At 36.7% G+C, this 25,097-nt stretch overlaps 1 pseudogene; it reads left to right on the forward strand.

Annotated features, from left to right (window-relative positions):
* The first annotated feature begins 1,906 nt into the window (after positions 1 to 1,906).
* LOC120176970 lies at positions 1,907 to 23,970 on the forward strand (annotated as a pseudogene).
* The last annotated feature ends 1,127 nt before the right edge of the window (positions 23,971 to 25,097 follow it).

Below are 25,097 nucleotides of genomic sequence, written 5' to 3' on the forward strand. Positions count from 1 at the left end.
ATCACTTCTCGTTATATATCATACTCATTAGCATCCGTTTATCTTTAAATGGAAACAAATATGTTTTTTGAACGAATTAGGTGAATGAGTTTCAAATACTCAGATAATGGATGTGTTGAGAAATCAGGCTCATTAACACTGGAATTAAATGAATAGTAAATAAAAATAAAGAACACAAGATTTAACGAGGTTCAACAATGTGCCTATGTCTTCAAGAGCAATAAGCATCTATTTTCTTATTACTCGCAATAATGATAACAATTAGGTTACAGTAATAGAATATAACGCGGGGTCTTTGCCCCCATACCCCCAACTTACTTAATCCTAGCCCACAGACTATAATGAAACTTCCCCAATGAACAGTCATTGTCCACTCCAACATCTGCCCTCCAATTGATATATAAATCATACCTAATAGAATTATCGAAGCTAGTTATCTAAATTTGAAAAAAAAAAGACATACAATAAAATCAGTACAACAATAGATCAGTGACATAGATAAATGCTTGATGCAATGATGATGGAGAGAAAAATAATGTTGACAACTGTTAGAAAAGGGGTGATTTGAGTTTCAATTAGATAAGGGTATTGGGGTTCAGAGCAATGGCAAATCCAAAAATTTAAGAATGGGGGTCCAAAATTTTAATTTTCTTTTCTTAAAAATAATGGGTATGCAAAAATTGTAATTTTTTTTCTTTTTTCCTTAATACATTAAGTTAAATTTAACCACTTTTCTAAAATAATGAGGATGCACTTAGCCCCTATAGGGGCTTAGTGCATCCGCCACTGGTTCAGAGTGGTTAGTGTATATGCTATTGTCAATGGACTTTAATTAAAGACCGTGTGATTTTGATGAAAGAAATCAAGAAGAAAAGGTTGTGATGTGCGAAGAAGAGTAAAGCTGTTGGGTTCGAGTTTTTGAGTTTAAGGCGTTGGAAGGCAAAGCAAGAAAGTGTGTCGACAACAAGGGAGATAATTAGAACGTATGTGAATCTAAGAAAAATAAAATCATTGATGAACCCAAGACTTTTATGGTCGACAAGAGGGTGAGGTCGTCGAGAATGAAGGTGGGAACTTGAATTTAAGATATAATTTTAGATTTTTAATTTTTTATTAGTATAATTATATATAATACAAATAATAATAAAATATGACATGCTATAAAAAATTAATAAAATAAATCATGTCATCTGATTTAATGGTAAAATGATTAAAAAAATAATTTGAAAGTTGAATGATTAAATTAAAAAAATTAAAATTTAGTTAATAAAGTAGGAGTGAGATTGAAGTTAAGGGATGATATTTCTAAAGTCATCATTTGGTTTTTGTTTTAAGATTTTATCGTCGGCGGCCGAGACCGGAAGAGCCACGTGGCTTTTCTGAGCTGTAAATGGGTTGTCATTCCCTCTTTCGACCTGCGTATTCTCTGTTTCGATCTATCTCTTAATTAGGGATGATCATAGGTCGGGTTTTTGGTCCACCCAATTAAACCCGAGAACAATGAGTCCTCCACCTGAGACCAGATCCGATATATAACTTAAAAACCCCCGAAATAATAATAAAATTATTATTGTTTAATAAAAACAGTTACTTAATTAAAAAATATATATTGAGGGGTATTATTGTAATTATTCTTAAATATTTAAGATAAATTATATATTTTTTTAGATTATATATTTTTCATCCTAAACCCGAACCTGATTCAACCCAAACATTACATTAAAAAATCCGACCTCACTCAACCTAAACTTAAATTTTTTTAAAAATTCTAACCCGATCAAATCGGAACGGGTTGGAGCACCATGACCATCACTACTCTTAACACTGGAAGCGGCAAACCAAAAAATAGAATATTTATTACAAAAAAAAAAGTTCATCCATTTTCTTCTGAAAAACAATTGAAAAGGGAAAACCGAGCTGCAATCATGGCGGACAAGAAAGAAAAGTTTAAAGTGTTATTCGCAATCGCGTCGGTTATTCGCAATCGCGTCGGTTGCCGCAATCTCGATCTTCTTCACAGCTCAGATAGTCAGGCGCCGCCGCTGCGGCAAGCACAGATCTCAAATTCCATGTTATTCACACTCCGAGCCAAAGCCACAGCTGCGTTTCAAGCGAGTCTTAGCCGATAACTCCTATTCTCCTTTCAACCATTTCAACCGCCAACCGGATTCTGTTAATGGTAAATGACCTTCCACTTCTACTTTTTATAAAGTTCAGTTTTTTTTATGATTTGTTTATGTTGTACAGAAATCTCCGAGTTTGACTCATCCCTATGAAGCGGTTATAATGACATTGATTGAGAATCCGCTGCTTCACTTTTCTAGAATTGCGATGGATGATTTTGATGTGAAAATGGGTGATTCTTATGTTTGGGTTGAATCTGAGTCGCATCTGAGTGAGCTAGCTCAAGTGTTGAGTGAACAGATGGCTTTCGCTGTTGATACCGAGCAGCATAGCCTACGGTCGTTTCTAGGCTTAACTGCTCTAATACAGGTCAATCACTGATAACAAAATGTTAAATTGTGGAACTTTGGTCTCTTTTGTTAATATTTTTGTATTGGTATCAACTATTAAGTGCAGATTTCTACCGAGAAAGAAGACTATTTGGTAGATACAATTGCCTTACATGATTCAATGGGCATTCTTCGTCCCGTTTTCGCCGATCCTAATATTTGCTAGGTATTCGTTTTATTTTTCAAATTTAGGACTTCATCAAAAATTGAAGCCAAAATGTTGCATTTGGATACTGAAGCAAATCGTAATTGTGAAGAACTAAAAATTTAAAATATGATCTCTTATGTCTTATCATGGAACGATTAAGTTATATATGGAACAACTATGTTTTAAACAGTTTCACATTCCAATTGGAGTCCAATGTGTTTTCTTTGTTTTGGATCATTGTTTCTAGTTTGTCCTAGAAAAGGAGAAGCATTGGCCAAACTGGCTTTTTGTATTTCCCTTCATGCAATGTTCATTCCCCCTTCCATTGAAAGAATAATTTTGACGTTTTCTCCGTCTTATGAATTCGCTGATCAGGGCCATTTGGTTCAACTTATAGTGCAATCCTGAACATGTTTTGGATTGCAATGTAGGTGTTCCATGGGGCTGATGGTGATATTGTGTGGTTACAAAGAGACTTACACATATATGTTGTCAATCTATTTGATACTGCTAAGGTGAGCTTCTATAGCTGACTTCTCACAAATATGGAAGAATTTCTCCTAGGTTGAATGTTAGTTACTCAGAAATGATGCTTTATAACAAGCGATTAACTATAATCGATTTTCTATTCAAATCACATTTCTTTTATGCTGACACAGGCATGTGAAGTTTTATCAAAGCCCCAGAAATCATTGGCCTACCTACTGGAAACTTATTGTTGTGTGTCCAAAAATAAATTATTGCAGGTATCGGCTCTTGCTTAACGTTTTGATTGGTAGAGTGGAAAGAAAGTTCGAAGGATGAAAAATTAAATGGATAGAAAAGTAGTAAGATAGAAAATTAATTTTTTCTTTCCATTGGTGTGCTTGATAGGAAGATGAAAAAATTGAAAGAAATTCAATTTTCTTTCCATTCATTGCTTGGTGGAGTTGATAAATAAGAGGAAAGAAAATTAAGCTTTGAAAAATACATATTTTGAACTAACTCACATATCTTTCACGTTCTCTCATCTTTTCCTTCTAAATTGAAGTGATTTGTTTTTATACATAAGCATGGAAAGTGAAAATCCCTCTCATTTTCTTTCCTACTAGGCACACATCAATTTATTTTCTTTCCACTTTTCCACTCCGTCCATCATTCCATTTTTCCACTCAACCAAGCAAAGCCAAAGTGCTTTACAAGACATTTATTCGTCGTTCATCTTTTTAAATTTCTCTATCTGGAACATTGATCTTAAACTTATTTACTTTGATGTTGCGTTGCATTGCATTGGATTGCAGCGTGAGGACCGGAGACAACGTCTGCTATCAGAAGAAATAGTGCAATATGTTCGTATCGATGCACATTATCTACTGTATATTGCAAATTGTTTATTTTCTGAGCTCAAACAACAGGACTGTGGTATGTTTGCTACCCAAAGCTTGTTTAGATACTGACTACTTTATTTTATTTGTCTTGAAATGGATTGGAAGTTTGGGACAACAGATTATATTAGAAAAGTTCTACATAAATTGGTATAAAAAAGAACCTTGTTCTTCTAGTCGGGTTGGGAAGGGTGTTTAATAATGATACTCAGAAGGGATCCAAATTAAAGGCCTTAGTTTGAGGCAAAAAGTGGCTTTTGGCTTAAAGAACAAGGTGCATATAATATTTCACGTGGTATCTGTGCTTAACCTTAATTTATAATTTCAACTACTAGAAAGACCTGTATCCAGTACCTCTTGTAGCATCCACATACTAATATATTAATGTATCAGAATATTCATCTTGCACCGATGACAAGTTCAATTTTGTTCTCAAGGCTTGTCGGCGATCAAACATAATCTGTTTGCAACTCTATGCTAAAGAGATTGAAGGTTTTCCTGGAGAATCTGCTGCATTTTCAATACTTTCTCGCCAATTGAATGGTCAGGGAGCCGCTCCTATGTCTGGTGAAACAAAGGTTCATTTCTCTCCAGTGCCATACTACTTGCTAGTTGCTACAAACACTGGATCAGTAAAGGATTGGACTTTCTTTCAATATGTTGTACTTAATTTTACAATTTATTCTCATGTTTTGTTCTTAATTCCAGTTTCAGGATCTTATTAGGAGATTCTATGCATGGAGAGATTTAATGGTAGGTGTTTACTTTAAACTACCAATTTAGATTGCTTCAATACTCAATAAGACTGGATGTAGCATTTTTCCCATCATTTTAAGCTTCATCTCTCGTGAACTTCTCATTTTTTAAGCAGAAGACTTATGGTTCATTTTTTCTTTTGTTTAGTTGGTTCTCTTGCCAACCATAGTTATTTATTGATTCTTTACACTTGGTGCTACTTCTTTTCAGGCACGTGTGCATGATGGGAGCTCAAGATACATATCTGATTATGCTATTGTTGCTCTCTCTGAAAAAGTCCTGACAACTCGAGAAGATATATATGACACCATAATTCAAGCTGATTTAAATATTGACTCTTCAAATCTCAGCTCTTCACTGCCTTCTCCTTCGCCTTTGGTTTGCAGCCATTGGATAGATGTGCAACAACTAATCCAGAATAAGTTTGACAGTCTTGATAATATTTTTTCCCGTGGTTATTCAAAATTACCTGGGTCCAAATGGGAGTTGTCTATTGTCTGTATTTAACTATGCATTATTGATGAACCGTGGCCCCAAACTAGAAACTAAATTAGTCTACAAACAAAATGGATTCCGAAACCCAAAACAAGTTTCTAAGAAAGCTTCTCGTCAACTATTCATTTAAAAATTTTCCTGCAAATCTCCTGTTTACCATAATTGTAGGATCTATTCAAATGATTGGCTATTATGTATTGTGATCGTAGGAAGCTGGAATGGTTGGTGCTTCTTTTTATGTACCTTATTTTATTTAACGACAAAATTTATGTTCAAATTGACAAGTTAATGTTTTTATCTTACAAGTATCCTCGTAAAGATCTGGCAAAACTTGTTGATGATGACCCCTTGCAATAATGCTACTTTTCGAACCAAAAGGTCGCCCAGAGGATGAAGTCAATGATTTTTATATCCAGAATAAGCCAAATATATGTGTAGGGTGTGGTGAAGGCAACCACTACTTACGCTACTGAATAATTCCTGCATGCTACAAAATTCACTTTCCTGAGCACTTGAAGAGCAATCGCTCTCATGACATAGTCCTGCTTTGTGTTGACTGTCATGAAGTTGCCCATGATGCTGTTAAGAAGCACAAGAGACAAATTGCTAGAGAATTTGGAATTCCACTTTATGTCTGTAAAGTGGTTGATTCAAACCAAGCACTTATGATATCTGGGTCATCTGAGTCAACAAACTTCGAAGATTTAGGTGTCTCACCACTACAATTGCTAACAACTGCCAAGGCTCTTGTGTCATGGACCTGAAATGCCTCCCAAATGCCTCCCAGCCACTGATGAATTGACCCAGGTCTGAAAGCTTATCTTTTGATAGTTATTTTCCTGTAAAACTCTAATGAGAATTATGTTTCTTTGCATTGCAACAAAAGTGGCCTGAAATCCTAAAGCAAAATGGTTAGTTGCTATGTACTAGCATTAACCTATGCTTTGTGAACAAATTTAGGAAGAAACAAAGTCTTTAATTTCTTCGAATAGGAGTACACCTTTTTTAACATAGCAGAAAAAAAATAAAAAAGGAAATAATCTCTAATATTTACAAATAAATAATCTCTAATAATAAGTTTATCCCTAAAAATCAGTAATTAGATTATGACTAATATTTACAAGGAAATTCATAGAACTAAGGTAGAGAATCTCCTTAATTTAAGGATTTTCAACACTCCCCCTCAAGCTGGAGTGTAGATGTCAATCGAACCTAGTTTGCCCATAATTTCTTCGAACCTTTTTCTGCTCAAGCTCTTGGTTAACACATCTGCTACTTGTTGTCGAGTAGGTAGATATGAAACACAAACTTTTCCTTTGTTAATTTTCTCTGTAATAAAGTGGTGATCGGTTGTTGTGAGCTATATTAACTGCTGCCTAGTTGTCACAGTTCAGTATTATAGGTGTTGTATAGGATAATTTTAGTTCTCCCATTAGCCGTTGTAGCCACATTCCTTCACATATACCTTGGGACAGAGCTCGATACTCAGCTTCAGCACTGCTGCGTGCCACAACCGACTGCTTTTTACTCCTTCATGTCACGAGATTACCCCAAACATAGCTACAATAACCACTTGTGGAGCGCCTGTCATTATTAGCACATGCCCAGTCTGCATCGGTGTAGACTTCTATGCTTCGATTTACATTTTTCTTGAAATGCAACCCCTTACCCGGAGTCCCTTTTAAATATCTCAATATCCTGTAGGCACCTTCCAAATGTTTCTCCCTAGGAGCATGCATAAATTGACTAATAACACTTACTCCAAACGCTATGCCTGGACGAGTATGAGAAACATAGATAAGTTTTCTCACTAACCTTTGATATCTCCCCCTGTCTACCTCTTCTCCATCCTTATCAATTCCTAATTTAAGGTTGGGTTCCATGGGAGTCTCGGTTGGTTTGCAACCCAACAGTCCAACTTCAGAAAGTAGATCAAGAACATACTTTCTTTGAGAGATTGAAATACCTGCCTTTGACCTTGCAATCTCCATTCCAAGAAAATATCTAATATTCCCAAGTCTTTAAGTTGAAACTCAAGACTTAAGAATTCTTTTAGTCTTTCAATTTCAATAGAGTCATCTCCTGTCAATATTATGTCATCAACGTATACAATGAGAATACAACACTTCCCATTAGCCGAGTGTTTGTAGAATAAGGTGTGATCAGCTTGACTTTGAATATACTGTCTGCTCGTCATGGCTTTGGCAAAACAATTAAACCAAGCCCTGGGGGATTGCTTTAGTCCATACAAAGACTTCTTCAACTTGCATACTTGGCCCTTGCTTCCTTCGAATCCGGGCAGAAAATCCATGTAGACTTCTTCGTTTAATTCTCAATTGAGAAAAACATTCTTTACATCCAATTGGATCAAAGGCTAATCTAAATTGACAGCAATTGAGAACAACAATGTCTTCTTTCCAGTAGGTAGTTTAGATATTTCTCACGTTCCACGTCTTCAAGAGCCTTTATTTCTTCTAACATGCTTGCTTCCATTTGGTTGACTTAAGAGCCTCTTCTATGTTCTTTGGAGTTTTTACAGAGTCAATATTAGAAATAAAGGCATTGTAGGATTTAGACAAGTTCTCATAGGATACAAACCGAGAAATGGGATGTTGAGTGCAGCTTCTCGTGCCCTTTCTGATTGCAATTAGAAGATAGATGGAAGGCGAAGGAGGTGAGACTTCTTCCTCAGGATAGTCCTCAAGTAAAGATGGCATTGGCACTGCTGTTTCAGTTTTTGGCAGCTGATGTTTCCGAGAATATACACGAAGCTGCTAAGTTTTTTCTTGTTGTTTTTCAGAAGGAGGGTTGTTTTTCTTCATTTGTATGATTAATCGCCCTTGTTTCTTGTTGTTGCACAGTGGAGTCGAGTAAAACGGGGTCCAAATCAGGAATTACAATGGTTGTAGGAATTTCAGTAGTGATTGTAGGATTTTCAGTAGTGGCTGTAGGATTTTCAGCAGGTTTTGTGGTGGTGGTAGGATTGATAGAGTCTTGAGGTATAATGAGAAGGTTGTTCAATGTCTCATCTTCACTAAATATCTCCCCCTGAAGATGAGAGGCTGAAAAATATGGCTCATTTTCGAAGAAAGTAACATCAAGGGACACAAACATCCGGTGTAGGGTGGAGAATAACACTTATACCCCTTTTGTGTAGGTGAGTATCCAAGAAAGACAAAAGTGTGGGCTCTAGGATCAAGTTTAGATCGGTTAGATTGATGATTGTGGACAAATGCTTTGCAACCGAAAGTTTTGGTTGGGAGATTAGGAACACGAAACAAGGGAAATATTTTTTGAAGAGTATGTAAAGGTGTTTGAAAGTTTAATACCTTTGATGGGAGTCGGTTTATAAGATAACAAGCAGTGAGAATAGCTTCTCCCCATAAATACTTCGGTACACCCATAGTAAACATAAGAGCACGAGCCACGGCTAAAAGGTGTCTGTTTTTCCTCTCGGAAACCCTATTTTGTTGAGAGGTGTCAGGACAAGAACTCTGATGTATGATTCCTTGCTCAGAAAGATAAGGGCTTATGATAGAATTGAAGTACTCTTTCTCATTATCAGTTCTAAGGGTATGAATTTTGGAATTGAACTGAGTTTGAATCATTGAATGAAAACTTTGGAAGACTCTAGAGACTTCGGTTTTTTCTTTGAGAAGATAGATCCAACAAACTCTAGTGTGGTCATCAATGAATGTTATGAACCACCTAGCCCCTGTGACAATTTTTACTCGACTGGCTCCCCATAGATCACTGTGGATTAAAGAGAAATGTTGAGATTGAACATAAGGTTTCAAATGATAAGGGACACGAGTATGTTTAGACAGTTCGCAAATTTCACAATTCAAGGAACTTATTTTCTTATTTAGAAATAGTAGAGGAAACAGTTTTTTCAAGTACGTAGAATTAGAGTGTCCTAGTCTACGGTGCCAAAGCATGATAGATTCTTCTTTCGATGTAGATAAGGCCATCCCTTCTTGTGAACTGTTTTTATTCCAAATATATAAGCCATCATCAACTTTAGCAGTGCTAATCATCTTCCTCGATTCCTGTTCCCGAACCACACAACCGAAAGCAGAAAATTCAACAAGTACTTTCTCATCCTTGGTAAGCTTGCTAATTGAGAGTAAATTACAAGAAAGATTTGGAACATATAAAACTTTATCAAAGGAAAAATTTTCAGTAAGTCTGATCGTTCCAATTCCAACCACCGGGGAGTAAGATCCATAAGCTATGCGAATCCGGGAGTGATCATGACAAGATAAATATGTGAAACAAACTTATATTACCTTTCATGTGGTTGGATGCACCCGAATCTAGTATTCAGATTGGTTCATGTGTAGTATTAAGGCAATACCTTGAATAGCTAGTGATCCAATGGTTGTAGGAGTCCCGAGGAGTTTATAAAGAGTCTCAAGTTGAGTTTTGGTGAGCCGAACATCCTGGGCATCTTCTTCAGTAGTAGATATCATTGTTGCCTTGTTTTTTTTTCTGATTTTTTTCAGGATAACCATGGAGTTTAAATCATTTCTCCTTGGTATGTCCAACCCGGTTACAGTGGCTACACCATGGCTTATTTGAATCGGAATTAGAGAGGGTTTCATTGATATCACCCATGAGAGAAGACAAAAAGAAAAAAATGTTTAGGAAGAGAGATGAGAGACAAATGAGTATGATCGAATGAATCCTATGGCTCTCGATACCATGAACAAATTTAGGAAGAAGAAAAGTCTCTAATTTCTTCGAATAGGAGTACACCCTTTTTAACATAGCAAAAAAAATAAAAAAGGAAATAATCTCTAATATTTACATGGAAATAATCTCTAATAATAAGTCTATCTCTAAAAATCAGTAATTATATTATGACTAATATTTACAAGGAAATTCCTAGAACTAATGTAGAGAATCTCCTTAATTTAAGGATTTCCAACACTTTGATGGGAACATCAAGATAGCTTTGGTAGTAGAATATATCGTGGAAGTTGTTCAAGCTGTTTGAATCTTGGAAGGTTAAAAAACATTAAAAGAAATATTGGTAAGAACAACCATTCTTGACAAGAAAATTCATGTTCGATTAATTGTAGACATTCAGACGCCTCATGCTTGATCTAAAATTTATACTTTATGAACTACAACGTATTAAGTTAGAAGAGCCAAACTCCCTATTCATTTTGCATCTTCCCCTGCTAGTGCTTGTATCAACTTTTATTAGATAAAAGGAAAAGAAAATTAGAACCTCTATGTATTTTTATGTCTCACTTTTCAGTATGGTCAGAAGCAAGTGTAGGTCAGAAGCAGGTGTAGGTCAGAAGCAGGTGTAGGGCTTTGCTGCATATTTCACGAGTCTCTTTAAACAAATACTAAATATTTTTTCCTTCTTCCTGTTGCTTTTGCAGATTCCCATGAGATATTATGGTGGAAGGGAGATCTCCAACGAAGATTTAGAAAGAGCCTTGGTAGTGGGCATGAGTCTTCTTGAGCAAAGAAGACTCTAGAAGAAGAAAGGCTTATCTTTAAAACAGTCTAGAACAATCCCTCCTGTTAAAGAACGAGAAATTAATGATGCGACAAGGATCTTATCTATCACGTCAGATCCATCTAAAGTTAGCAGTCCTGATGCTTCAGATTTTACTACAGTTGTTTCTCATTCAACAGAAGTTGATACATTGAAGAAAGCATCAGGGAGACAGGGACAAAGGCTGACATGGATTTCTATATGGTAACAGATATGGTTCATACAGTCAATCCTTCTATTTGTTCTGATTCCGGAGTGACAACAACTTGCAATGATACAAATTCGCGTAGCAGTCGAATCTCCGAGACTAAAGTTGTGTGTGGAGTCGATTCTGATAACTTCAAGAGCAACACACCAAATGAAACAACTAACTCGTCTTGTACCATGTACGAAGGAAACACATATGTTAAACATAATTAAAAAAAAAATCTCTGGTAGGACATGGACCCCACGGGAAACAAGTTGTTGATCATATACTAAATGAATTTGGAGAGAAAGGCATTCGTCGATTTTGTCAGCGATGGAGGCAAGTCTTTGTTGAAGCTGTTCATCCTCGTTTTCTACCTGGTGGTTGGGATGTGATGCACAGGTATATGTTTGTACTGTTATATTTGTTTGTAATTGTTTTAGCTTTCATTATTATAGGTCTGTATGGAAAGGAGTGATATGTAGAGAACTTTGGGGATTGTAGGAAGACTGAGGACACTGTAAGAAATCGAATTCATTGATGATTTTGATTGATCTAGAGGGAATTTGAGAATCCCGACGTCGCGAAGGAATGCTTTCGCATGTTTACAAATTTGTTTGCAACTTGAAGCTTGGTCTCTAGAGAATGGGTGAGAGAGTAGTAGAGAGAGAAAAGTTGAAGGGGAAGTCTGATTCTGGCGAAGTCTGGAAAGCTTTTGTAGATAACCTCAGTAGGAGAGTTTCTCGACAGGAGCTTAGGGGTATTTTTTCGGCTCAGGTAAGGTGGTGAGAGTTTTCATCCCAAAAGAAACTAGAAATCCAATATATAGATTCTCCACTTTCGCTTTTATCCAAATTCAGAGGGAATCTGGTTTGAAGAGGGCTATTGATATGTTAAATGGTTCACTAATAGATGGGAGAAGGATTATAGTTGGAGTTGCAAAATACACTGTTGCTCGTCCAAGGAAAGAGGTAAGGAATAGTCCAGTTAAGATGGTTCCAGATTCGTTTACAGTAGGACCTTCTAAGTTGAAGGAGGTCGATCTTCTCAGAAGGAGTGTTAGGGATGACAGATCGTACAAAGATGCTTTACTATCCAATGCTATGAAGAATTATTCATTGGGGTACAAGGAGTCATATTCTGAAGGGAGTCACAGGGAGAAAGCTAGGAAGAATGTTCTGGAAATGCATATTTCTACTGAAAGTTCGAGCTGGGTAAAGAGATCTTTAACAGGGATTATTAAGCTTTCCCTTGATTTTAAGTCAGTTCAAGAGGCTTTCATTGATAATGGTTATGAAGTACAGGTTGCTGGTTGGGATTATGTCCGAAATTCTTGTGCTATCATTTTCAAATCTTATGAAGAGATGATGGAGGCATAGACAAAGAAGGAAAATGAAATAGGCGTCTGGTTTGACAGAGTGGCCCCTATACTGAATGAAGATGGAGTTCTGATGGCCTTTTATCAGGTTGAGTTAACTGGAGTTCCTCTGTTATGCTGGAATGAATCCTTCTTGGTACGAGTTGCTAGGAGATGGGGAAATATGGTAGAAATCCATGATTCCACTAAGAAAATGGAGGATCTCACGTCTGCGAGGATTCTTTTGAGAGTTGCAAGTCCTTTCGATGTTCCAGAATTCATTACTTTTGGATCCTATGGCAGATCGTATAGAGTTAAGATCAAAGTTGGATCAAGCTATGAAGATTAAAATCCTTTTTTCAAATTTTCTCCGGTGAACGGTGCAGTTGGAGAACAGTCTGGCGAGTTGAGGTCTGAGGAAGGTAGAGATTGGGAGAAGTCAGAATATGAGGAAAGTTCTGTCAAATCAGCAGAGATGTTCAGACAGAAGGTTGACTTGTTGATTGATGATGGTGTTTCTTTCGGCTCAGTAGAGTCTGATGGGGAAATTCATTTTCCAAGATGTACTAAACATGGGAAAGGCATTAAAAGAGGATTGTCAGGTGTTCAGAATGGTGGGAATATCATAGTAGGTGATTTTGCAGGTTTGGGCATCAGAAATTCAAATATTTCGGTTTATGGGCCTGAGTCCCTATCCGATGACAATGAGCTGTCTGGGTTGGAGACTAATAAAATAATTCCTTCTGGGCCAGGCTATACAATTGACAAGTTTGGTAAATTGGTTCAGAACAGGGGGATTAAAGAGGCTATCAGTGTTAAAAAATAGAATAAGGGGACCAGCTTCTTTTTAGTTTCATTTGCCAGTCAAGATATTGAAGATTCTAAATCTAACTTTTCGTTGATAGATCCTAATTCAGAATTATTGAAGAGCCACTTAAGAAATAAAGTGATGGTGGTGCATAGAATCTCGTTATCTACTAAAAGTGAGCCTCTAGAGAGAAGGAAAATGGCCAGTTACGAAAGAGTTTATAGAAGGAGGGAGAGGAAATATTGGTATGGGTAGAATCCAAAGGGAATTAATGTAACAGAGATTGTTCCAAATCCAAAGAAAGTTAATAATCATGTCTGCACGTCAGTTCATCAGATTTCTACAGCAGTAGAGTTTAATTTTCAATGCAGAAAGGAGATAAATTAGTAGAAGTAGTTGGTGTTAGTAGTTTTGATAGAGAGCCAGAGGGTTGTGTTAAGGATATACATATGTTCAATTCCAAATCTGGTTTTTGTAAGAAAAGGGCAAAAAGATCATTGGTAAGAGAAGCTCTAGAACATGTTAACATTTATACAACATCTTCTTCAGTTTTTTCGGAGCTTTTGGATGAAGCAGTAGCTACATGGCAAGTGAGTCAGATTATGGGGGTTTCTTTTACTCAGGGGAAGGAAGCTTTTATGGATAAAATCATTAAATTAGAACAGGGCATGAATATGGCCAATTGAGTTGTCATAGTGGGGAAGTTAGTTTTTCAAGCAATATTAATGAAGGATAAATTAGCAATAATTTCATGGAATGTAAGGGGCTTGGGAAGAAGAGAAAACAGAAAGCAGTTCAAAGATTAGTATCTAGCACATATCCTTCCTTTCTTTGGCTACAAGAAACTAAAGCAGGGAAGATACAAAGATCTTTTCTGATAAGGAATAGGTTGAATATTTTTCAGGGTGTTATTGAATCTCCAGCTATTGGTTCTTCAGGGGGTTTATTATGTTGTTGGGATGAAAATGTGTTTGAGATGGAAAATCACTGCATTAAAAGAAGATTCATTGCTGTTGTAGAAATTTAGATTGCATCAATTCAGAAGTGTTCGTATAAATGTTTATGGGCTCTCAGTAGAGGAAGAAAAAGAAAGCTTTTTTGAAGAACTTAGGGTGTTAATTTCTGGACAGAATCTGCCGGTTTGTGTTGGAGGGGATTTTAATGTATACTTGTGTGAAGATGAGAAGGTGGGTAGAGCTCAGAATAGATTCTCAATGAGGATTTTTTTCTCAGTTTATTTAGTCTTTAGGGTTAATTAATCTGCCTTTGAATGGGGGTAGGTTCATTTGGTGTAATAACCAAGATGATCCAACATTTGTTAGATTGGACAGGTTCTTGGTGGATGGTCAATTTTTGGCTACATTTCCTGAGATTATTCAGTCTCTTATTCCTAAATCCATTTTGGATCACAATGCTATTTTATTACAAGATGAAGGAATTGATTGGGGAAAAGGCCTTTTAGACTTTTTAATTATATAATGGAAGAAGACGGCTTTGAGGAAATGGTCAGACATTCCATTACAGACTGTAAGAAGCCTGGGAGAAAAGGTGGAATCTTAAGTATTTTGAGGAACTCTAAAGAAGCCATCAAAAAATGGGCAGGGAAGAAAAACCAGTTTCCGGGAGCAACAATCTCAGATTTAGAAAAGAAAATTCAAAAGCTTAAGGAGGATGCCCATCAATTGAATGTAAGTTCTGTTCAGGGGATTGCTGATGAGATTAGTGTTTGTAGAGCAGAATTATGGAGACTTCATAGAATTGAGGAGCAAATTTGGTTTCAAAATTCTAGGAAGAAGTGGATTAATGATGGGGACTGAAACACAAGATTCTTTCATACTTGCGCTTCAGTTAGAAGAAAACGAAATGCTTTGAATGCTTTAATAGTTGATGGGAATATTACTCACGATCCAACTGTTATCAAGGTCAAGGTCAAAGATCATTTTTTCAAAAATTTCAATGATCGGTCTACTTTAGACGTTGAGGATATTGATTTGGTTTTTTCTAGAATTTCACTCGAACAGAATATGCTTTTGGAAAAGGGTTTTTCTGAGGAGGAGGTTTGGGATACTCTAAAGTCTTGCGACAGTAATAAAGCTCCGGGGCCCGACGGTTTGAACATAGGTTTTTTTAAAAGGTTTTGGTCTGTTCTTAAGGGAAACATTATGCAGTTTTTTCACAGATTCTTTGTGGGGAAGGATTGGGAACATGGTATTAACCATACTTTTATCACCCTAATTCCTAAGGGATCAAACATTGGAAGCCTTGATGATTATAGACCTATAAGCCTAGTAGGAGTTTATAAGATATTATCCAAGTGTCTTGCAAGGAGGCTCAGAAGTTGTATAGGAGATATTATCAGCCCGACTCAATTTGTTTTTATACCCGATCGACAAATTTTGTATTGCTCTCTCTTTGCTAACGAGGGTATTGATTATTGGAGGAAGAAATGGCTAAAAGGTTGTGTTTTTAAAGTTGATTTTAAAAAGGCATATGATACGATTGATTGGCCTATTTTGTTCAAGGTGATGGAAAAGATGGGATTCGGTTTCACTTGGATAAGTTGGATTAAGAGATGTGTTTCTACAGCTTCAATTTCTGTTTTAGTCAATGGGGTTCCATCCGAGGAGTTTCTAATGGCCAAGGGTCTTAGACAGGGATGTTCACTTATTATTTAATCTAGTTTGGGAATTACTGAATCTATTAATCCAAAGGGTTGTTTCTGAGGGATTATTTTCTGGTATGACAGTTGACAAGGAGGAAGGGTCTTTTAATCTTACGCACTTGCAGCTTGCGGATGACTTAATTATTTTTTGTGGAGCGAAGACTCAAATTATGAATGTGAAAAGGGTGCTTAGAGTATTTGAGGTTATGTCAGGGCTGCAACTGAACCTTAAGAAAAGCATATTGTTCAGGATTAATATTTTCCAACAGGAGGTTAAGACTTGGGCAAATTCTATTGGTTGTACAGTGGGAATCTTCCCCTCTAATTATCTAGGCCTCCCTCTAGGTGCTACTAAGAATTCCTTTGTTATTTGGGAACCAGTGGTGCAGAATTTTCACTCTAAATTAGCAGGTTGGAAGGTTGCTACTCTATCTTTAGCAGGGAGATTGGTTTTGATCAAATCGGTTCTTTCCTCACTGCCTACGTATTTTTTATCTTTGTTTAAGATTCCAACTTCTATTCTTAAGTCTCTCAATTCAATTATGTCTATTTTTTTATGGGGAGGGGAAATGGTAATAAGAAGATACACTGGGTTAAATGGGTTGATGTTTGCAGATCAAAGAATGAGGGAGGCTTGGGAGTTCAGAATCTGATTTGTATGAACAGGGCACTGCTAGGGAAATGGTCTTGAAGGTTTGCAAATGAGAGAAGTTCTGTTTGGAGGAATTTTATTTGTAGCAAATACAACATTGATTCTTCCATATTACTGTTTGATAGTAAGATTTCTACTCAATCTTCCTGGTTATGGAGATCAGTGGTTAATAAACATTACAAACAAGACTCCTTTGGTTCTAAGTTTCGTAGTTTGTGCAATTTTTAGGTTGGAAATGGTAAGCATGTTCGATTTTGGCAAGACAATTGGGCTGCTGATTTTTCGTTTCAGATTCTGTTTCCTAGATTGTTTTTGCTTTCTACTAATAAATACGGTAAACTTTGTGAGTTTGGGGAATTTCTTTCTTCGGGTTGGATTTGGGATGTTCAAGTTCGAAGAAATTTAAATGACTAGGAGATTGAACAATGGTGTAATTTGGTGATCATCATTTCTTCTTTTTCTCTATCTCTTGATAATAGTGATGGTTTGATTTGGAAAGGCAGTGGGGACGGTATTTATACAGTCGGTTCTTGTGTTGAGAGGTGTGGATCAGGTTCAGAAGATGTTCATTTCTGGAATAAAATTGTTTGGAGAGGATTGGTTCCCCCTAGAGTTGAAACATTAGTGTGGCAAATTGTGCTTCACAAAATTGCTGTTAAAACCGAATTGGTTAAAAGAGGTGTTCAAGGTGTTGAGGATGAGTTATGCCCTCTTTGTAGAATGGTTGAAGAAACTTCATCGCATCTATTCTTTTCTTGTTCGGTTGCGTGGTCTTTGTGGAAAAAATTTCTAAATTTTTGGAGGTTTAGTTCTGTGTTTCCTGTAGAAGCAAAATGTTTTCTTCTAGCTTGGGATGAGTTAAAATCCAATTCTGCAATATGGAATTTCATTCCTGGGGCTGTTATTTGGTCAATCTAGAAAATCAGAAATTTTATTGTTTTTGAAGAGGGAAAGCTTGATCAGTCTGAATTATTTTTCTTAACAAGAGTTAGGCTGGCCTCTTGGTTTCTAGCAAAGAATAAGGATGTTTCTATTACTAAGGACTCTTTAATTTCTGATCCTTCTATAGGGGATTCCTATTCGTCATACAATTTCTTGAAGTCTTCTATAATCCCTTGGTTACCTCCCCCTATGGGTTTCGTCAAGGTAAATATGGATGCAGCCACTAGCAGTGATTGGAAGAAATCAGGTCTTGGAGTGTAGAAATTAGAGGAATACCTTTTTATTTCTTTTTCTATTAATCAAACAGGTTACACATCCCCTAAATATATACATGCTGAAACACCTAATTTCTAGGGATATATACAACTTACCTAGAATAGGATCAAATCTTATCTAAAACAGAAAGAAATAAACAGGAAATAAATATATAAGGATATGGTAACAAGCTACCAGAATCCCTTAATATATAGAACTGAATATTGATCTGTTTGACTATAGATTTCCTTAATTTCGGCCCTCTAACATGCAGACAGATATGCATTCAAACTAAACTCCAAATAATTCTACACTCCCCCTCAAGTTGGATGGTAAATGTTAATTAACCCCAGCTTGGAACTTAGATCATCAAAAGTCTTTCTTGGTAGAGCCTTAGTAAGAATGTCGGCTATTTGAAGACATGTGGGTACATATAGCATTTTGATCATCCCTTCCTCTATCTTCTCCTTTATGAAGTGCCGATCAATCTCCACATGCTTAGTTCTGTCATGATGGACTGGATTCTTGGCAATGTTGATTGCTGATTAGTTATCACAGAACATCTTCATAGGTTCTCCACTAGAAATTCTTAATTCCTCTAGTACCCTTAGCCATATTCCCTCACAAATACCATGGGCCATTGCCCGAAATTCAGCTTCTGCACTGCTCCTTGACACCACTGATTGCTTCTTACTTTTCCATGTGACTAGATTTCCCCACACATAAGTACAATACCTTGAAGTTGATCTTCGGTCTTGTATTGATCCTGCCCAATCTGCATCACTGAACACCTCTATGTCTCTTCTTTGATTCTTCTAAAAAAATAATCCTTTCCCTGGTGTTAGCTTCAGATACCTTAGGATTCTATACACCGCCTCCATATGTTCTTCATTTGGATTGTTCATAAACTGACTTACCATGCTGACTGAAAAACCAATGTCTGGTCGTGTGTGAGAAAGGTAGATAAGTTTACCTACTAGCCTTTGGTATCTGCCTTTATCCACCGGTGCACAATTTTCTTTAGTGCCTAATTTTGTTGTTGAATCCATAGGTGTGTCCGCTGGCTTACATCCAAGCATCCCAGTTTCTTTAAAAGATCCAGTACGTATTTCTTTGGGAAACACAGATTCCTTTCTTGACCTTGCAATTTCCATGCCTAGAAAGTATTTGAGCTGTCCAAGGTCCTTGATTTCAAATTCCTTAGCTAGAAGACCTTTGGTAGTGTTGATTTCTTCCTCATAATCTCCTGTTAGGATAATGTCATCCACATATACAATGAGGATAGCCAGTTTTCCTGCAAATGAGTGTTTGACAAACAAGGTGTGATCTGATTGACATTGAATAGCCATGATTCTTTATTACCTTGGTAAATTTCTCAAACCAAGCTCTTGGTGATTGCTTGAGCCCGTATAATGATCTTTTAAGTTTGCAACTTTGTTGTCAGTTTTCGGTGTCTCAATCCTGGAGGGATTTCCATGTAAACTTCCTCAGCTAAGTCCCCATTTAGAAAAGCATTCTTGACATCTAGTTGGTGAAGGGGCCAATCAAGATTTGCAGCTAGTGATAGGAGAACCCGAACTGTGTTTAACTTGGCTACTGGGGTAAATGTTTCTTCATAGTCGATTCCATATGATTGAGTGAATCCCTTTGCCACTAGTCGTGCCTTGAAACGATTAACACTTACATCTTCATTGTACTTGATTGAGAATATCCATTTGCATCCTACTGGCCTTTTTCCCGATGGTAATTTTGATATTTCCCAAGTGCCATTCTTTTCCAGTGCATTTATTTCTTCAAGCACAGCAGCTTTCCACTCAGGAGATCCAAGAGCTTCTTGTATGTTATTTGGGACCTGAGTGCTGTCGAGGTTGGCAACAAACGACTTGAATTTTGGTGACAGGCCTTCATATGATATAAAGGTGTATATAGGATGTTTTGTGCAAGTTCTAACCCCTTTCCTCACGGCAATAGGATAGTCACTGTCATCACCTGTTAGTTTACTCTGTGAGGGCTCAGGATTAGGATTACCTAAAGGATCTTCACAAGATCTTGGACCAGGATCAGATTCTTGGTTTTGTTGCAGAGGTGCTGGATCTTCACAAGATCTTGGACTAGGATCAGATTCTTGGTTTTGCTGCAGAGGTGCTGAAGGTTCCATCTCCTTTTGGTTCTTTCTCCTCCGTGAATAGGTAATCAACTCTTTATTAGTTGTTGATTTACTAATGTCCAGATTTTGGTATGAAGATTCTAGGGAGAGATGTTGTTGAGGAGAAATAGAGTTAGAATTTGGAGAGAGCTGAACTGATTCATCAATATCCCAAATTTGATATTCCTGGGTAAAATTGGTCTCCCCCTGAATATCAGATTTGGGGTAGTAGGGCTGGTGCTCAAAAAATGTAACATCCATGGAGTGGTAGTACTGTTTAGTGACCGGTGAGTAGCACTTATACCCCTTTTGAGTTGGAGAGTACCCAAGGAAGATACACTTAAGTGCTCTAGGATCAAATTTATCCCTTTTATGTTGATGGACATGAACAAAGGCTGAACACCCGAAAACCTTGAAGGGAATAGTGTTGATGAGACGTGTATTTGGGAAAAACTGAAGTAAGGTTTGACAAGGACTTTGAAAGTTGAGAATCCTAGATGGCATCCAGTTTATGAGGTATGCTGCAGTGAGAATAGCTTCACCCTAGAAATGTTTCGGTACATGAGTAGAAAACATAAGAGATCTTGCAACATCTAGAAGGTGCCGATTTTTCCTTTCAGCAATTCCATTTTGCTAAGGGGTGTTGACACATGAGCTTTGATGAATGATGCCATGACTCAAGAGATAATCATTGAGTATGAATTTAAAGTATTCTTTGGCATTGTCAGTTTTCAGAATTTGGATTTTGGCTTGGAATTGAGTTTGTATCATGGTGTTGAAGTTTTTGAAATCTGACCTGCCTCTGATTTTCTTTCATGAGAAAGACCCATGTAAGCCGAGTGTAATCATCAATAATGTAATGAACCAACGGGAACCAGTCACATTTTTTAGTTTAGATGGCCCCCAAACATCACTGTGAATCATTGAAAAATGATGGGATTCTTTGTAAGATTGGTTGGGATAAGAATTACGAACATGTTTAGAGAATTGACAAATTTCACACTTGAACTCATTTGGATTTTTATTATGAAATAGAGAAGGAAACAGCTTCTCAAGATACAAGAATTCGGATGGCCTAATCTATAGTGCCATAACATGATTGCACTATCATTATTAGAACAACTGACAGAAAAAGAAGTAGGATTACCAGACACTAGACAATCGGACTGATAAGTTGTGCCTTGAGGAGGATTTGTAACCTCGAGAAGATAGAGTCCCGAGCATATTTTAGCACTGCCAATTGTCTTCCCCGAGTCCAAGACCTGAAATTCACACATGGTTGAACCAAATTTAGTCACACAATTCAGGTCTCGAGTAAGTTTACTAATGGACAGTAAATTGCAATTCAAATTTGGCACAAGAAGGACTGATTCAAGTGTAATATTCTCTGATACTTTAATAGAACCTGTACCAACCACTTTTGAGAGTGAACCATCGGCTATTCTGACCGTTAAGTGTTTATCACATGGACTGTAAGTAGAAAATAGTCCTCATTTCCAGTCATATGGTCTGAAGCTCCAGAATCTATAATCCATGGATTTGACGTCTCTTTTTTAACACTGAGAGCGCTTAAAAAATTACCTTTTTGGGCTAAGGACCCAGTACCAACCACAGTGGAGGTTTGGGCATACAAATACTGGTTGAACAGATTATGTAGAACCTCTAATTGTTCCTTGCTGAATGGAGTGGGTTCAGGTGAAGGTTTGTCATCCATTGAGGCAAAATTGCCTCGCCCCTCTTTGTCGTTGGCAGACCGAGAAGACTTCCAATCTGCAGGCTTACCATGAATTTTCCAGCAAGTGTCCCTGGTGTGACCAGGTCGGCGGCAGTGATCACACCAAGGGCGTCCTTTCTTTGGTTGGTGTCATTGTTGTTGTAGGAGTTCCCTCTAACAGCAAGGGCTGAGCTCTCAGACTTGTCATTGGTTCTTGAGAGCCCATCATGATTTTCTTTCGACTCTCCTCTCTCCGGACTTCAGAAAAAGCCTCCCGGATATTAAGTAGAGGTTTGGATCCCAAGATTCTTCCTCTTACTTCATCTAGATTTTTATTTAATCCAATCAAAAACTTATATATTCTCTTCCGTTCAATGATCTGTCTATACCTGATTTCATCATCTAGGCAGCTCCAATTGTGCTCCTCGAACAAGTCCAGCTGTTGCCAATAGCGGTTGAGTGTATTGAAGTACTGGGTTACTATTAAATCTCCTTGACGGAAGTCATGGAGAACACTCTCCACTTCAAACAACTCAGATGTATTCTCATTGTTGGAATACGTTTCCTTTGCAGCCTCCCAGATTTCCCTTGCTGTTCTGTAGAGTAGAAAGTTCTCTCCGATTTCATTTGTCATGGAATTGATGAGCCATAACATGACCATATTATTCTCGGAATTCCAGATTTTGAACTTCTCATCATCCTGGCTTGGCTTGGCAGCCACTCCTTTGAGATAATCATCCTTTCCTCTTCCGCATATGAACATCATAACAGAGTGGGACCATTGGAGATAGTTGTTCCCATTCAGTTTGTGTCCTGTAATGGGCATGGGATTGCTATCTCCATTACTGTTACTGGAGGCCATGGCTACCCGTATTTGGTTATATGAGGGATTTAGGGTTCAGAGAATACTTTGATACCATGTAGAAATTAGAGGAATACCTTTTTATTTCTTTTTCTATTAATCAAACAGGTTACACATCCCCTAAATATATACATGCTGAAACACCTAATTTCTAGGGATTTATACAACTTACCTAGAATAGGATCAAATCTTATCTAAAACAGAAAGAAATAAACAGGAAATAAATATATAAGGATATGGTAACAAGCTACCAGAATCCCTTAATATATGGAACTGAATATTGATCTGTTTGACTCTAGATTTCCTTAATTTCGGCCCTCTAACATGCAGACAGATATGCATTCAAACTAAACTCCAAATAATTCTACAGAGGTCTTATGAGGGATCAATCTGGTGTAATCCTAGGTTCTTTTCAGGAGCCGACTGGTTCAGGACCTCCAACATTGAAGGAACTTAAAGCTATTCAAAGGGGTATTTCTTTCTTTGCCTCTTTTCAAGGGAGGGTTAAAGATAGACTGATCGTTGAGAGTGATTGCAGGGTTGCAGTAGACTGGATAAATAATGTTGACTCATGTCCAATTGTATATGGTTTTATTGTTAGAGATATTGTCGATAGTCTTAAAACTTTCGGGGGTTGTTAGATGGGTTGCAAGGACAGCGAATATGGATGCTGATGCTTTAGCAAAGGTCGGTATAGGTTGATTTTTATGTTGTTGGCTTCTTTAGTTTGGTTTTCTGGCTCTTGTATTGTTGTAAGGGTTTTTTGGAATAGTTGTTCCAAGGTTGTAATTCTATTTTCTTTAATGAAATTATAAGGCATTCTTTTCCTCCTTCCGATGATTAAGAAGCTTCTATACAAACTCCATTAATCAAGAAGGAGTTTTTTAATGAGGCCTTCAAATCTTATCAAAAAAAAGAGGGAATTTGAGAAGGTGGGAAGAGTTCAGAAAAAGAATGATGACCATGTGAGAAAATATAGGAAATCAGGAACATTGTAGGGTACGGCTTTTAACTCCTTGATAAATGTAAGGTTGAGAGGAGAATCTACGCAGTATCAAAACTGAGGTTAATACCTTCTTGACTTGTGGGCTGATGGTCTTATAATGAAAGAAGCACTTCTTAGTTCCATTGTCCTTGCATTTAGGCCAATACTCAATACCCTCAAATATGGGTGTGTTCTTTCTGGGTCAATATTATGTCAATTATGATTGAGCATAACTCTGAGTTCCCTTCGAAGTTGATGCCTATATCACTGCTGTAGCACACATTTGTAGAACTCCAGAACAACCCTGCTAGAACCTAGACTTTCGAAGTCAGTAAAAGAGCCTGCTACTCAGTAGTTACCCTTAAAGCTTAGGCTTTGATATGATAAATGCTACCTCCCTCCCTCCTACCCTACCTGAAAAAGGAGAAAAAAGGATGACTATTCATGTTATCAACTAATAACTCATTTCATTATGGGTGTATTGATTTCTTTGCTTTGCCCTAGGGTTTAACTTTGGAGGTTGTTTTTGGCAGTGGGAGACGAGAATTTGGCGAGTGCAGCGTGTACAATCCTGCCAAGAAAGGTGCCGATGGCAGTTAATGATGGAAATGTATTGGTGAGGCTGATCAGGAACCTTTTAAGTTTGAGATGATCTGCATCCACTGTCTCCATTTTCGAGATTTGGACCGCATTCTTTTTCTTTTGAACATTAAATTCTTAAACCAGAGAGGGAGGGAAGTTACAAACCCAATGTTCAATACGCAGGAAACTTCACACACGTTATGGGACTATTTTTTGTAAGGTTCAAAGATATGATACTAATACTATGTGCGCCCCATTTCTCTCCATACAAGCAAAGAATCAGTTGCCTCCCTTGCTATATAATGTATGAGATAAGATATTGATGCTTGAGGGTTATTTGATGTATTGATAATATATTTTAATTTTATAAAGAGAATAAAAAATCATTATATACACTTTGTTCCATTGGTTAGTCCTTTTTTTATATGAAAATGAAAATAAATATATGAACAACAAAACATATCTTTCCAGGTAAACTTAAATCAATAAAATAAAATAAAATTAACAAAAGTTAGACTAGAAATAGAAATTGAGGTTTTCTACATTATAATACGATAGAAACAAAAATAAAATAAAATAATCATGATAATTATAGAAAATGATGATCTATATCAAAATCCAAAACTCAAAATCAATGTCTTTCACTCCAAATTATGCATCATTATTATTTAAAATTTATCTTATTTTTTTATAATATATCGTAGACATATTTAAGATATAGAATCAAATCGTAGACAAATATACATTAATTATATGAACAAATTAAATCAGATGAGTTAGAAAGCAATCTTTTGAATTTTTTATAATACTATTTAATTTAAAAAACATAATAACTAATTGTTTAAATATTAAATATATAAGTATTTATTATTCGATTAACATGTTTCAAAAAATCTCTACGTTGAATTAAACTATCATTAAAATTTAAAATAACGACTAAATTAATAGAAAAACTCAATTGAAAAAAAAACATACTAATATTTGAGTACTCAATTAAATTATTTTAAAATTCAGTAACTAATTTAGAAAATATTAGTATATATATTGCTAGATGACGTCAGCGCATGCAGCCGACGTCACTAGAGAGACACGTAAGATCATACATGCATCTAGTAGCCTGCCATTTTTCAAATTTGTTACCGGCTATTGCCAGT

The sequence above is a fragment of the Hibiscus syriacus genome, unplaced genomic scaffold, assembly GCF_006381635.1.
Source record: "Hibiscus syriacus cultivar Baekdansim isolate YM2019G1 unplaced genomic scaffold, ASM638163v2 tig00112264_pilon, whole genome shotgun sequence".
NCBI lineage: Eukaryota > Viridiplantae > Streptophyta > Magnoliopsida > Malvales > Malvaceae > Hibiscus > Hibiscus syriacus.